This window comes from Podarcis pityusensis (genome assembly GCF_964106645.2).
Source record: "Podarcis pityusensis genome assembly, chromosome: 3".
Classification (NCBI taxonomy): Eukaryota; Metazoa; Chordata; class Lepidosauria; order Squamata; family Lacertidae; genus Podarcis; species Podarcis pityusensis.
In genome coordinates this window covers 40,178,054-40,194,348 of record NC_138026.1, presented here as the reverse complement: position 1 = coordinate 40,194,348, position 16,295 = coordinate 40,178,054, and the positions used below count along the sequence as shown (strand labels likewise).

At 40.6% G+C, this 16,295-nt stretch overlaps 1 long non-coding RNA gene across 1 annotated transcript in view; it reads right to left on the bottom strand.

Annotated features, from left to right (window-relative positions):
* Window positions 1-13,070, bottom strand: part of LOC308473410 — a 48,876-nt gene extending 35,806 nt beyond the window's left edge. The window contains exons 1-3 of the long non-coding RNA XR_013984076.1: window positions 12,944-13,070; window positions 3,243-3,588; window positions 2,397-2,464 (exon numbers count right to left, since the gene is read on the bottom strand). This is a non-coding gene — a long non-coding RNA (uncharacterized lncRNA). The remainder of the gene's footprint in view (window positions 1-2,396; window positions 2,465-3,242; window positions 3,589-12,943) is intronic.
* Window positions 13,071-16,295: the final 3,225 nt, after the last annotated feature.

Below are 16,295 nucleotides of genomic sequence, written 5' to 3'. Positions count from 1 at the left end.
AAGAGAAAAAGAAGTTTATTAAGACTGCAGTCTAAACACATTGAAGCCTGAAGAAGAAGTCAATGCAGTCCATATTACAGCCATATACGGGGTGTTATGTTGATATAATGGGAAGATGGGTATGCTTGCATCCAGAGAAAATCTATAGGACTTGAATTCAAGTTAAAAAGGGGCATAGTTATACATAACATTCTTGAGACTGCATCTGAGCACCACAGTCAAGTGAATAGTAATTTGAATGGGGCAAAAGGCTTTCCTGAAGTGGTTTGCCATGACTATAGATGTAAGAAGTTGCTTTGCAGAAATGTGCAGGGTGTAATATGAGGTAGCCTAAACTTGCCCCTTGAGGGGGCGTGATCATGTGATGTGTCATGTGATGCATCATATGATGCCACCCAGCGTGTGGTGGGCAAGGGTGGGATGCGCGGAGGCTCGTCCCAGCCCCCGCCGGGCTGCCAGGCTGCTGGGCTGTGGCTGGAACGAGCAAAGCAAATATCTCCTGCGCTCATCCCAGCCACTGCCTGGCCCCTGGGCTGCCAGGTGGAGGTTGGGGCTGGGGCATGCAGAGGGTGCCCAGCAGGGGGTGGCCGGCCCCCTCAATATGGGGGGTGCTGCCCCCTGCCCAAAAATATTGGGGGAGCTGAAGCCCCCTCCTTCCCCTCTACCTGACACCGCTGGCCTGAAGCGTGTCGTCCAGAGGGGTCAGAGGTTCCCGGCAGAATCCCCTTTTCCTTCTTGACAATCATCTGTTCAGTGACAGTGGGAATACCACAAACATCTGGACAAATGTGTTTAGGAAGGGGATGATTAGGGTTAAATGACTCCAACCATCACTAAGTTTCCAAGTAATAAATTACAGCCAAGTCTGCAACACATTTACCCAAAGTAGGGATTGGCAAATAGGACAATTTTTCTACCTCTCCATTTCTCATTTTTCCAGTGGAGAAGTTCAGTTCTTCACATTTCCACATGAGTTTGCATTTTATTTTATTTTTTAAGTATCATGAAACTTAACCAGCATTTTTGCATGGATTTTCCTCTAATGTACACTTTTGCATGCAATTCTGCCCAATATACCCATTTTTATTTTTATTTTGAGCAACCCAATTTCTCCACAGTACAACACATTGTTCTAAGTTACTTTCAGATTTTGTGTGTGTTTTATTCTGCATTTTTGTACTTATTACTTTGCTGAATTGCATTGCAAACTTCATTGAACTCTCAAGTTCAACCAATAATTGTGTTTCAGTCCTTGCATTGTAATGGAAATTATGAATTAGGTGCATAGCTTCCCCTTTAAATGTGAACCAAGTCAAATTTCTTCCCCATTCCTAGTCTTAAATATTAAGTTGGTTTTTCACCTCATTCTCCATTTTGATTGATCCACTATGCATTCAGTCTTGCTTCTCAGTATTGTGCCCAGGATTATAACCTAAAGGCTATTGCATAAAAAACAAAGCTAGCACCGTAGGTCTGGACTGCATTCAGCAGAGAACTACAATGAATTCTTATTCCCAGGTGACCATAACTTTATGATACCCATTGCATTCACACAACTACTGTATATTTGTAGGCAGACCTTGAAAACATCTTAGGTAAAAAGTAATATCTGATATGGTTCATCCTGTACTGAGATTATTCATTTGAGAATAAACAAATCAGTTAGCCTTGTTAATGGAGGTTCTGTTGACCATTGTGCGTTGTGTGTGTGCTTTTTTTAAAAAGGCCATGTTGCTGATCTTTATATGCGTGTTGTTAAGGAACAAGCATTCTACCAATGACGCACCACCACCAACAGGAAAGGCATGCTAAGTGTATTTTGTGACTCATTTCAATTTGCTATCTAGTGCACTCACAGTTTGCTTATTAGCCTCAGCGTCAGTAACTAATGGATACTCAGTAGGAAGCAATTTTTCATCATGAATGTTTGATGGAGAAATGGAAATGGAAATTGGGAAGATCTAGTCAATGGCAAATCATATAAAGGCTGGCTAAAAAAGGAGCATACTTTGTGTGTGTGTGTATGAGGGAAACAGACAGAAAGTTATTTTAAACATTTTAGCCCCCTTCCTTGAAATATTTTGCTATTCAACACAAAACCATCTATATATGTGAGATGAGTCAGAGAAAGACAGAGATAAGGAAGAAATGTGTGGTCAAGCACATTAAGCTGTAATACCACAGAGATAGCTTTCAATAATAATAATTTTAAAAAGCAAAAGAGAAAGGACAGAAGCTTGTGCCCCATCTGAATTTGCAGCAAACGCCTTCCAGACAGAAGAGGAGCATGCAATTCCTGTTAGTGCCTCCTCCACCAATAGAAGCCCCCCCTCCACCCTAATACTAATTGACATGCAAGGAGGGAGGAGTTACTAAGACCCTGCCTTAAAACTCACCTCTCCATATGCCACAGCACAAATGACTCACACCTTCTGACTCTCACAAGTTCCCAAGGACCACGCTCCTGTGTGGGGAAAAAATTTCAAGGGTCACATGGCTGTGGTGGGCGGAGTCAAAGGCAAAAGTTGGCATAGCAATGAACATGATTCTTAGTTCTGTGCAGCAGGCTATATTCTGGTCACACAAAGTCAGATTTTTCTACACGCACGCACACACCCTCTAAGAACGTCTTCCAAAGCAAGCAAGAGGCCTTGAGGTTCTTTGACAATCAAGCGGCGTATAGATGTTATGAAATAAATAACTAAAATGGTCACAGTTCAAGGACACAGTCCTACCACAGAAAAGCACTCAAGAAGGGTATGCAGTGCTGGTGAGGGATACAGCCCAGGGAGAAAAATGGCCTAGGGATGGGAATGGCCTGGGAAGAGTCCTGAGGGCCAAAGAGATGTGCCGGGGGCCACATTTGACACCCATACTGGGCCTGAGGCTACCCACCTTTGCACCACATGATAGCTAATCACACAATTTATGTATTGCGTGATTGGGGAATTCTGTAGTAACCAAAGTTACATTTGTAAGCTCTGTTACTTCAAATTTTGTGCTTTGCCTAGTGCTATCTGAACTCCATGTGGCAACCTCCCTCAAGAAAGGAGGGAGCTAGTTAACATGACTGGATTTGGGCATTTTAAGATTTAGACATTTCCTTGTCAGTAACACTTGAGAGGTATCTAAACACACTCATTGAGGGTTCCAGCTTAATGATGACTCTGATAAGGAACAACATTGTGTTTCAGTCAAAACTTTTCACAGAGATAATTAAAAACTTTACTTAAATCTCTCACTTTAACCTGCTTCTGAATAAACTGTTGCCTCCTAGAATGGCTGTTTTGTTCTGCTAAGACAGTAAAGCACTCCCAGTCCCTTCTAGGGTCTTTACTTTCCCCTCAGGCTAGTCATCTGGTTTGCCCTGCCTAAGCCCTGCCTAGGCACTTTCTAAGCTCCATCTGACAGTTTAACTGTCAGGCTCTAACTTTTAACTGCCTCCAGAATGGATGACACACCACCTGGGTCTGATCGCTTCTGGGTCTTCAAGAGGCAGACCCAAGGTCCGTCCATCACACTCCAATTAACATTACACTATTTGTGTTTTAATAGGCCTGAGCTTCAATAAGTCTGCCAAAGAGCTTGCTTTGCCTGTGTTTAATGGATTTTTTATACTATTTTAATTCTATTAGTGTTTAATTACACCTTTTCTATGTTTTTAGCTTGTTCTGTTTTATCTGTGGGAAAGACATGATGATGATGATGATGATGATGATGATGATGATAATGTGTTTTATAATGATGATGATGATGTGTTTTATAATGATGATGATGATAATGTGTTTTAGAAGATGTGACCAACATAACATATTTATATTAATTAATTTATTAAATAAATATAACAGTAGTGGTAGCAGTGATTGGGGTAGTAGTAGTAGTAATAACAACCACAAGAATGTATCTGTAACTTGGATTACTATTTCCTCTTCCAGCTCTATGTGCTTTTCAAAACTTTGATTAATTCTACTATAACCACTTTTGATAAAGGTCCTTTAGAAAAGTTAAATCTGTGTGTGCACTATTTCTGTCTCTCTATGAGGAATAGAAGTGACCAGCAGCACTTCCTCAAAAATCCAAAAACATCCACAGGCCTAAATAGGTTGGTGATCCCTGCAATGAAGTGTTTAATTAATCACTTTGCCTGCCTAGGCTTCTGTTGGTCTGTGCGGTTTCATACACATGTCTGCCAGAATACAGTAACCAAATGGCTTAGGGGGATCCATTAATTAGTGTGATCTTTTAGCAGAGTAAGGCCGAGTAAGGCCAAGGAGTTGTACGCACAGCCAGTTTTAATGACTTTGCATGATCTGCCCCAAAGGATAATTCCAAAAAACCTACGTCATGCCAATCATTTAAAAAATGACATTGCATCTATAAAAATGAATGATTCTGGCATTTGATTATTTATAATATTTGGAGGGGGAAAACAATGTCAGTCTAATGTCCATTACAAAGCACTGCAATATGTTAAAGCACTGCTGTTGCAACCTTTCACGTTATGACACCCATGAAAGAAGAGGAACTCTGACATTTGAAAGGAAACGACCAGCTGCAGGTGTACAGCTGACGCCAACCATTATTCATTCTACTACCAAAGATGACCCTCCAGCACTACTGTTATTTTTTCAAACTATATTATAATCAGGACAGCAAGGATTAATGCTGTTTGATTGCAAGGTCATCCCATAGGCAGGTGCTAGATAATATTTGTCCACCCACCCACACACAGCCACAGTCCTCTTCAACTTCCTTCCTGTTACAGCTCAGAATCAGAAATTAATCATTTAGAATTGTATTATACTGTTTGCTGATGTGTTCTTTTTCCTTTCTTCAAGTGGAGATTAGGGAAGATTATGCAGTAATATAAGCAAACCGGGTTTTTTTAATACTGGGTAGAGCTACCTGTTCATTTCCAGCACCATTGTAATCGAAAGCTGGTAGATCTGTTCCCATTGACTACAGATTTAGGGTACAGCCAAAGTGGTTTTTGACATGACTGGAAGCACTGCCAGCCAGTTGGGCCAGTCACTGTTAGGAGGGTGTATATGTCACTTCCTGCCAGTTTGCATAGGGTTGGTGGGACTTCCTAAAATGTTCAAAGTAATTGTCACACAGCTCTAATTATGGAGCTTAGTCCTTCCATTTCAGTACCTCTTAGACTCACAACGGGTTGGCTCCAATTAGCTTCTACTCAGAAGTAGACCCATTGAAATTAAAGGATCTTAGTTAGTTATAGCCATTAATTTCAATGGGTAAACTCTGAATGTGACTAACTTTGCAAACAATGCAAGTGCAACAGAAGAAAGAGAAGATAGTGAGACAGGAGGATTAACCTAAAAATAAATAATAAAAAAACAGATGTGTTTTCGATTCAATGCCCTTTCAAAATGTGTTTGGTGGGGTTTACTGGGTTGTTCTTGTTTTTGTTTTTATTATGTATTTTGTGTTTTTATATTGTTATTTTGTCCTGTAAATCGTCCTGAGACCTGCAGGTATAGGGTGGTATACAAAATATAATAATAATAATAATAATAATAATAATAATAATAATAGTTTCAGCTTTTTGCTTCCTGAAATGGATCCTAAATTGTATGCAGTCAAACATACACACATGCCTGAAACAGAAACCAAATGCTAATTCCCTGCTATGGAAAATGCTTTAAAAGATCTTGCTGCACCATTCAGGCTGCAGTCCTGAACATATTTATTGGGAGTAAGCCCAATTTAATACATTAAGATTTCATTCTAAGTAAAAATGAATGGGATTGTATTATTATTATTATTATTATTATTATTATTATTATACATTTGTATAATTTTGTATTTCAGTATACTAAATTTCAGCTGATGCAGGTATGAAAGGGTAAACCCAATTGCAGACCAAAACTATTCTGGCATTTGATTTTTAGCAGTGTCAGCACAGAGACTTCCATCTTCCCATACAATGGAGCTCTAATGGCTAGTGTGCACTACCACTGGCTGTGTGCGCCATTTTGTTCTCCTTGCTTATGGCAGTATATGATGGCATTGGGCTTGTCCAACTTTCTTCTGCAGTTGTATGCAACATTCAGCTTCTGCTCATGGTAGAGAATCATCCCCCATTTTCAGGCTGGTTCCACAACAGAGGAAAGTATGTTGTAGTCATTAGAGTATGGCTGGAGCCAATGAGAATGACTCCCACCACTTCAGAATGCACACTAATGCATGGAAGAATCAAACTGGCAGTACAAGAAGCTCATGTGCTGTCCTATCCTTTATGAGGCTGAAGTTTCTTCCTGATTTCCCAAGCTTACTAGAAACTTCTAAGGTAACACAGATTAGGATCCCAGTCTTTACATAGGAATATAATATCAACTTGATTGGGTCAACCAAAATCCTGTCATCCAAAACTGAGAATACTGGTTGCTGAGAGGAAGCATGCAATAAAAAAACCAGCATGTTCCAATTTCTGTCCTTCGCTCTGAGCATTTAGCAGTCTAATGCTTAGAGGTGTTTTCATCAAGGTGTCCAAAGCCACAAGCCTTCAGGTTCAAACAGAGCCACATCAGAGCCCACCAGAGCACCTGGAAATTGCCAGAGATGGCATGAAGGGAAGGTTTCCCCTAAACTGTGCAATCCAGCTGAAATGTGCAGTTAGACTTTGACCCATGATGAACAGTGGGATGGAAAAAGAAAGCATGTTGCAGAAGAAATTAAACCTTAAGCAGTTCTTAAATAACTAGACGATGCTGAAGCTAAGGAAATATGCTCAATTTAAATAATGCTTCTTTAAGTTATTGTTTTAAAATGTTTACACTTCGTTCTGCCCTGTAGCTGTAAATAAGAAAGAACTTTCAGGCCACCAGACTTTTAAAAGTTTGGAAGTTTAGCCAAGAGAGTATATCGGACAAGGTAGTTTTCTATGCACATTACAGGCAATGGCCAGGAAATGAAACACCTGTGGAAGGCCAGACCCCTTTTTCTTCTTCTTTTTTTGCTGAAGGCATAGGGATGGCATGGAAATTAATTTAGCTTGTATTTTTATGCAGATTTGCCAAATTCACCCTTCCTGAAAAAGTGCCCCAATCCTTTAAAATTCAGACCTCTCTGAATTTTGTAATGTGTTTCTCCTACTTAATGTGTGAATTAAGAAAGAGCAGAGGGCCAGCTTAGAGCTTGGGAAAGGACTTCTGATTTTGGCAGGATTTGTTGTGGACAGCAGTGCTATGTGCCTCTGCCATGCTTACCTTCCATATTTTTGAATACAGTAAATCCAAGCATGAAAAACTGCTGCAGCTCTCCAGTGACCCTTCTTGCTGAAAGGAACCCAGTCTAGATAAGCACTCTCTCTCTGAAGCTTATTTCTACCTAGGGACAGTGAAGCAATATGTCAGCGACTATCTGGGCACAGAAACAATATCTGAAGAATATTCAACAGCAAAAAAAAAAAAAGTTACAAAAGGAACATTTTGTAGAATTTCTGAAAACAAATCATTTTCGGGCCAGCCAGCAGACTTCCTGGCAGTTCTAATAAATTTCCTGTTGGCTTTCAGTGACCAGATGTAATCCCTGTAGTGTATCAGAGGCCTGGCTGGAGGCAGAGAGCAAGAAGTGGCAACAGCAAGTGTGGTTAAAGGTGGGAACGGTGCCAGCAGAGGGAGGGAGACAAATGGCAGGCGCTGTCCTTCTTTGGTCTGTGACCACATAGGCCACGAGCTGCACACTTCTAAGCCCCATTAATTTCAACAGGAGAGTTAAGGATGTGCTGAAGTCTTTCCCATTGAAATACATGGGACATAAAACTGCTCGGAAGCCTGCTAATAAAAACTACATGGATTTTGGGCTCAGCTTTGATGAATTTGGCCACTCCTAGCAAGAACATTGCATTTACTGAAAAGGTTTTAGAAAAGACAGCATAGATTTATATGAGAATTTAGTTTAGTCACCCACCGTATACAAGGACATAATTCAGGCAAATTATGTGTTGCTTGCTTGTCAGGAATTACTTATAAACCGGAGCTGACTATATTTGCAAAACGTGTAAGATCCTGGCCTTCTCCATTCCCAGATAAAACTAAATGCCTCTGTTCGGTGAGCTTTTTGTCATTCCATCTTGGGATGGGGAGATAGCAAGGTTGATTTGGCTGCCAATCTTCTCTGTAAATATGTCAAAATGCAGACTGTTAGACTTGGCTATTACATGTTGACTAAAGAGGTGGACTAGCGTAGGGAAATAATAAATACAAAGTGAGGTCTACTTGTCTTGGATGAGATTTTTTTTTCCAGCTTACTCAAATATGAGCTCCCCAGCTCCGTTTGGCACCTGTTAGGGAATGAGTAGCCAGAGTAAAGCAGAAGCCTGCTTTAGCACTTCATTCATATGCATCATTTGAAAGTTATGCATGCTTTACACTTTTTTCCAATCACACCAGGCATTTGGAGATGAAGGAAGATCATACCAGGGCCCAGAAAGGAACCTTTCTCCCATTTCAAAAGGAATGGGGAAATTATATTGCCTCCCAGGAAGATCTCCAAATGGGAAAGCTCTGTCACTTTCTCTCCAAAGAGATTTAATACTCATTGCATTTTAATGATTTGTTGGATGCACATTTCTGGGTCCTTTGAACAGATGCAGTCTTTAAAGTCTGCACTGGTGCACTGAAAATCGCTTCGCATATTATTACTTTTTAAGGCATACACATAATTGTTTTTTTCTTTTTTCAAATGGACACCTAAAAGCATGTGGATTCATTTATTTATACTAATAATTACATGGGGTGTGCATTGGCTTTTTGTGGGAGCCAAATACTAAGGCAAATTAGGACACTTCAGTGTGCTTTCCCTTCTGCCAATTCCAAATGCAAGAATCTCCCCCGCTCCTCAAGTTAGATCATGGGTCCACAAAAGTTTGTGTCACTCTGTTGCTCTATTGATTCTGTACCAACACAGGTCTACCTTTCCTGTATCTCTGTGTTTCTCTAGCCCAATGGACTTTCCAAGAAGTGAAGCTGTCTCAAATGCTGTCTGCAGAGCTCAGGATGTTTTGTTGTTGTTGTTGTTAAAACATAGCAAGGGAAGATTTTTAAAATACAGTGGTACCTTGGTTCTCAAACAGAATGCATTCTGGGAGTCCGTTCGACTCCCGGAACTGTTCAAAAACCAAGGAGCAGCTTCCAATTGGCTGCTGGAGCATCCTTCAGCCAATCAGAAGCCACGGAAGCCACACCAGACATTTGGCTTCTGAAAATCGTTCGGAAACTGGAACACTCACTTCCAGGTTTTGATCATTCAGGAGCTGATTTGTTTGGGAGCCAAGGTGTTTGAGATCCAAGGCATGACTGTAGTTGAAAACTTCATATGTGTTTTTAAAAAGCAATGTTACTTTGCTTTAACAAAACAAAAGGCACTACAAAGCGAGGAAATTAATCTGATTAGAGAAAGTGTCTGCTGTTCCTCAGACTTCATAGGGTGATGGCACTGCCAAGCAAGGCATCCCTTTCTGGGGGCACAGAAGCAGCACTCTGCTGTCCAGAAGGTGTATCTACTTCCTGCATGATATTGTAAAAGATCTAATGAACATCTCTCAGACTGTTTTATAGTCATTTGGACAGCCAATAGCCTTTTACTCCTTCGTAGCAAACAGGATATCTGATTCATTTGCCTTGGGGAGAAACTGAAGTACTGCACCTCACTTCTGAACCCATACTGCGATTTTTTACAGTAATATACAAAATGGTGGCTATTTCTCATGTGTGTGGACAATTCACGCAAAACCATGCATGGTGAACAGAGAACCAGCATAAATGCTGCAGCCGTGTGCATTATGAAGTTGACAAGACACAGTGACATTCATATGACATAAACATGTGCAGTATAACATAGATTAAGAATTCAAGAGAGGAAGAATTCGTTGGTGCATATGGGCCATTAATCCCTTCTTCCTCTCTCTCTCTCTCCTGCTCTCTGTTTTATTGCAACAATAAATGTTTGATGGATTTCACTGAAGAGGATGTCCACAATCTCGTTTCACTTAGACAATTACAAATATGCAATATTTTGTGTTCTGTTTGAGTCACCGGTGGTGGAACGGAAGTGTGACTTAACAGGCTATTCATGTGTACTGGAGAATGTTTGTTTCACGTTGAGACTCAGCTTCCCTTGGCACATTAACGTAATTGCTGGAATTGAAATGACAAGATGTCCACATCTGAGAGTAAAGGTCACTTTTTGAAAATCCTTTGAGGAAACAAAAGGCTTTATTCATCCCGTGTAGAATTTTTCGCAATTCACTTTGCCTTGGGATGGCACCTGGCAAATCAGGACATGACAAACGGTATCCTGCTCAGATCAAAAAAGATACAACTCATATACAAATGAGCAGCCAATATGCCAAGAGAGCTGGGTGGCAGAAGAATATGCCTTGGATGTTGCCCCTCACACTCCTTCGGTCCATGCAAGCAGGGGTCCCTCTCTACAGTGATACTGCGTCTTCAAAGTCTACCAGGACAAGTGTTTTTTTTATATAAAAAACCCCACCTGTTTTGATTTCAGCCATTCTCTTCTTAATTCACTTATTTAACAATAGTCATATACCACTTGACTACAAGAAAACCTCTAAGTAGTTTACAAGAAATACTAAAATTATCGATAAAAACAGTTAAAAGCAAGTAATTATAAACAAAGGTTACCGTATTTACATGAATCTAATGTCCCATCCAATCTAATGAGCACCTCAATTTTCAAAAACCTTGAAACCAAATAAGTATTTGCTGGCGAATGTAAATGCACCATCAGATCTAATGTGCACCCTAATTTTCACAAAGCAATTTACCCAACATATGTGTGCCTTACATTCGTGTAGATAAGGTAATTAAAATCAACAGTAGACTAAAAAGAGATTAAAACACACCCATATCTAGGCGTCTGGATAGACTTGCCTAAACAAAAATGTTTTAAGCAGGCCCTGAAGAAAGTACAGCAGAGACTCCTCCTGCCTGGTGTCAAGAGTGCAGGCGCTGCCACACTAAAACACTGATTTATTACATGGCCTGGTAACAAACTGGCTGGCAGGGTCTCACTCCTCTCCCCATTTTTGGTAGTGGGAAGATGTCATGTTTGGAGATCCAGTCACAGGATCTTGTTTGTTGTTGTTGTTGTTGTTGTTGTTGTTTAGTCGTTTAGTCGTGTCCGACTCTTCGTGACCCCATGGACCAGAGCATGCCAGGCACTCCTGTCTTCCACTGCCTCCCGCAGTTTGGTCAAACTCATGCATGAAGCTGAGGCTCCAATACTTTGGCCACCTCATAAGAAGAGAAGACTCCCTGGAAAAGACCCTGATGTTGGGAAAGATTGAGGGCACAAGGAGAAGGGGACGACAGAGGACAAGATGGTTGGACAGGGTTCTCGAAGCCACAAACATGAGTCTGACCAAACTGCGGGAGGCAGTGGAAGATAGGAGTGCCTGGCATGCTCTGGTCCATGGGGTCACGAAGAGTCAGACATGACTAAACGACTAAACAACAACAACAATGAAAAGGAGTACCTCTCAAATGGCCAGATTTGACCCTAGTGGAAGTGGGGCTAGCTGTTGAGGAGGATATACATAAAAGGACTCTGCACATATGCTCCAATCTGGTTTGTGGCCAAAGGCTGCAATCAAGTGGTACAAGTCTGCAGGCTGCTATGTGATTCTGTAACACAATGTCCCAGAGCTCTATGTACCATAGCATAGCATAGCATTATACGTCCATAGGCACATGAGTCCTTCAGTTGCAGCTCTGATCAAGTTTCATATCCGCTGAACCTTTCCTTATGTTGCACAAAGGGCTCACGCTGTAATAGTCTATTTTATTTTTAACAATTAAAAAAGTCTGGCCTTCAAAAACTGAATAGTGTTACCCTCAGTCCTTCAAGTACTTCCATAGCAAGTTGGCTTCCACCAGGCTAAGTTACCTTAGCGGCAAAGTGGTTCACTTAGCACAAGCTTTCATATTTCATTATTTTTCTTTGCTTTTGAATGGGCTGTAAAATACTGTGAATGAATATAAATTAGATACTTTTAAAAAAATAAATCACAAAACAATGTTTTTGTCGGCAATGAAACAGCCTACGTTTAATCAAAGCACAAATTCCCTTTTCCCCTATTTTACCATAGTGGGGGGAATCTGGAATATATATATATATATATATATATATATATATATATATATACACACATACAGAGAGAGAGAGAACCCAAACAACCCAAACACAGCTATTATAGATAAGAAACTAAGCAGTTCAGTGGCTCATATAATGGCAGCTTTTTCTTCTACTGTTATCAGATTTCCTCCAAATGTTAATTAAAAGTGAACGTAATAGGGTAATCCAATAATGACCCAGTTGCCAGCTTCCTTAAACCACAGAGCAAACAACACTGCAGACTGTTTGAGGAAAGGGCATTCAGATTAATTAGGAATGCAGTTGATCTTACTTTGAAATGTAATGTTTTGGTGGTATGATAAACTACCCACCCTCCTGGTCAGGAAATATTTTGATTTCCCTGTCATCATAACCGATTGAAAACAAATTGTTCAGAAATGGCTGACTGGGAGCCAACTTTATCATGTTTTAACAAGGTGCTTATATAAACAGACTGAAGACTTGAAGCAAACTCTGTGAGCAGGGCATAGCAAAGGGGATTATGCAAAAGTAAAATAAGAGGACATAAGCCCCATTTATTCCCACCATTATTTTGAAACATAAAAGCACACTCCTTTTCATTGATGGACGTGTCATGGAGAGTCAGGATTCAAGTGTTCTTAGGTACAGAAATCATTTGGAACTAAGGCTTCCATCCAGGCTGTACTTACCAGGAAGAAAGCCCCACTGAATCGACTAGTGGATAGGGCATACTTCTGAGTAGATATGGTTAATATTGTGCCATGAATGTAACACCTTGGGTCCCCATTTCTAGGATGACTTGCAGCTACCATTTGTTTAGTCCCTGACACTGAACATCACATTGGCTAGGGCAAGCCTGAGGAACCATCCCACACCACTCCTGAACCTGGATGAGAGAGTGCAGTCCCTGAAACCACGTTGGTGAGATGCCAAGGACATCACACTCTATAGAGGTAGAGGACAAGGTAGACAATGTGCCTGGCACAAACACCTAGAAGGACAATGGGGTGTTGGGCTCCAGGATAGAAGCCTGCCCCTTGAAGGACTGCCGCTTTTCAAGGAAGGGGGCAGAGCCTGAGAATGGGTTTCAGATGTCGATGCATAAAAGGCTTCAGCCTGGTCCCAGATGATGTCAGATCAAGTTGTTCATTAGGAGCTGTCCGTGGTGCTGCGATGCCCCCCCCCCCCCGCTGCTCTGTGGCTCATGTTCAGAACCAGAAGTAATATCCAAAGTAACAGCCAAAGTAACATCCGCCATTGCCTTGCAACACTGTAATGTCCGCCATGAAATCCTCCATGCTTCAGCCTATGTGCTTATTTCACAGAGTGGCACTGCATAGGATCAGGCCATATGTCAACAAGCAGTGTTTTTATGCTAGGTGGAAAGCTTTTCTCGCATCTGTCTAATATGAGCAGGTATGGCAGCTGTTTCTGAATGTACAAGAGCACAGGACACTTAGTAATCATGACTTCAACATCTGCTATACTGTTTTGCAGAATCACCCAGGGAACATTTCCATATTTCATGAAATGATCAAGCAAATGAAGCATATTTTTTCACATAATAGTTCTGACATAACAAGTTTTCCTTTGTGCAAACCAAATTCCATGCACTCTGACATTAGGGTCTGGGGGAAAACATGGATTTTTCTCAAATCAAACTTCCTCAAGTCACACTGTTGTATTTAGGGCTGGTTCCAACAAAAAACAGCTCGCTTCAGGATTTTGCAGAGACCAGTAGTGGACCTTTTTAACCTTTTAGCAAGAGACAGAGAGGATGGGATGTTCAGGCCAATTATTTCAATTGCATTTCCAAACACTCTTCCTCCTCCTCTGCTTTACCCCAGTCATTAGAAAAAAGACCAAACAAGGTATTAGCCAAAAAATACTCAGGCTTGGACTTTGATAACTGCCACAGACAAGGGAATTCCATGCTTTTAAGCAACTGCTGCAAATAACTTTTAGTGTCTTCCTGCCATTCAGTGGCTTGGCTACACTCTCAATTAATCTTATATTTTTAGTCTGGCCTGTAACATGTTTATGTTTTGCCTGCTGTTAGTCAAAAGAAAGAAGAGAAAATTAAGAGTCAGTAACAAACCCAACTTATTCCCCACCATTCCCCTTTTTTGAACAAATATGACTTGCTTTTCTACTGTCACCAGAGCTCTAAAGTTCAGAGAAAGAGAGAAAGAAAGAAAGAAAGAAAGAAAGAAAGAAAGAAAGAAGACGTACAAGAAATGTGTGTGTGTGTGTGTGTGTGTGTATGGTATGTAATTAACTTCTAACCCTAAGACAAAATAAAGCTGTCCCACAATCTCCTTTATGTCTCAACAGAAATCACTCACAGTCCATAAATACGAAGCCATCCATCTAATTCGATGACATGATAGGAAGGATTTGGTTTTGAGAGCTTGGGTCACTGATAAATGTCAGGTCACCAACATGCATTCTTTCCCTTGAAAATGTATCTGTTTCACATTCTCCACCCTGGGTGGATCTCTGGACTGCTGCATTTGAGACCATACACTATGTAATATATAGTAATGCTATATTATTATAGCACTTACTATATAAAGCTGTACAATCAAATTGCGAATATATTCATTCGTACCACAAAACATTATGCCCGCTTGCTCTGGAGGTTCTGGATTTGGGAAAAGAGGATACAATGTGAATGTTGTGCCCTTTAATTGATATTTACGGGCATAAATGTTCCCAGCAGATGAAGGCATTTCCCCCCCCCATCCATCTCCTGCCATGAATTCTCAAGCATCCTGAACTCTCTGCCTTAGATCACAACAGAGCTGGGCATGAAGGATGGAGGGGTGGTAGAGAGAAAAATTAAACTCTTTTAATTGTATACTTCATGAGCAATAAAATACATATCAGTGGTACCACATTGTCAGCTGCAACTTGCTAGATATGTGGCCTGTAGCTGTGCATTAATTTGATTCAATGTTGGCCAGGTCTTCTGTATTTTAGGCTTTTATAACTCTGTGTTGATTATTTTATTGTACCCTTCCATGATATTTTTCATGAGCTGGTTTCTAAATACTCTTATAAATTACTACTGAAAAATAAATAAATACTACAGAGAGAGGAGAAGCTTATCTCTTCCCTCCCCAGCACAACTGGAATGAAACTCTCCCCCATGCATGTGGCTAAGAGATAACGGGGACTTTTAAAATAAGGTTCCTACCACAAGGGAAGTTTCTGAACATGTTGGGGGTCATGCTCCACTGCTTGTAATTAAGTCGGCGGAGGGGGAACCTAGGTGTGTAACTGTAGACTATGTATCCTGTGAACATCTCACTTGGACCTGAGAGCAGCATTTAGAGACCCCCTTCCCTGTTTCCTGGATAAATCTGTCAGTTTTGCTTTCTCTCAGTTTCTCACTTTACCAGTCTTAAATTCAGTTCACTCCATTTCTTGATCCATTTGCAAACTTCTTTTCAAAAGAAAGAAGTCCTCAAGAAAAATTGTATGCACGTTTGCGTGCATTTTTCCTTATATATCCATGTATGACATTGTTATTGCGTTTTTGTGCACACTTCCTCCTAATATATGCTTTCCCCCTTTTTTGTACACATTTTTGCTGGCAAAATGCCATCACAGTATTCAGAGAAATGCAAATTTCAAAGGGGAGCTGTGTTTCAATTTGCGCATTGGTACGCGAAGTGTGAATTGGATGTGTTTGCACCCGAATGCAAACTGAATTAATTCCTCCCTCATCCCTACTGTTCCCTCAAGAACAGTAAAACTTTCAGATAATATAATAAGACTCATACAAAGGATCCCCAAGAGGAAGGAGCCTAAACTCTTGTTACAGCAGTGCAAAGTTGTAGCAAGCAAGGGAAACAAAAGAAGTGATGCTAAAGAAGTATACAAAGAGGAGATTAATCTGAATTTTTTTATTCACATTGCAGAGTTTGGCTTCCCTTAAACCTGAATTTGGATGGTTTGTGTTTGTTTAAATGCAAACTGTGCAGCCCTGATTGTTCCCAATCTGTAATCCCTGGAAGAAAGAGGATGGAATCTTCCTTCAGGTGTTTCTGAGTCACAGTTTCCAAGATCCACCAGCTCATCAAATTCTGTTCTTAATTCAGGGCACTGAACAGTGTTCTGGGAAGCTTACAAGCTTCTATACTTGG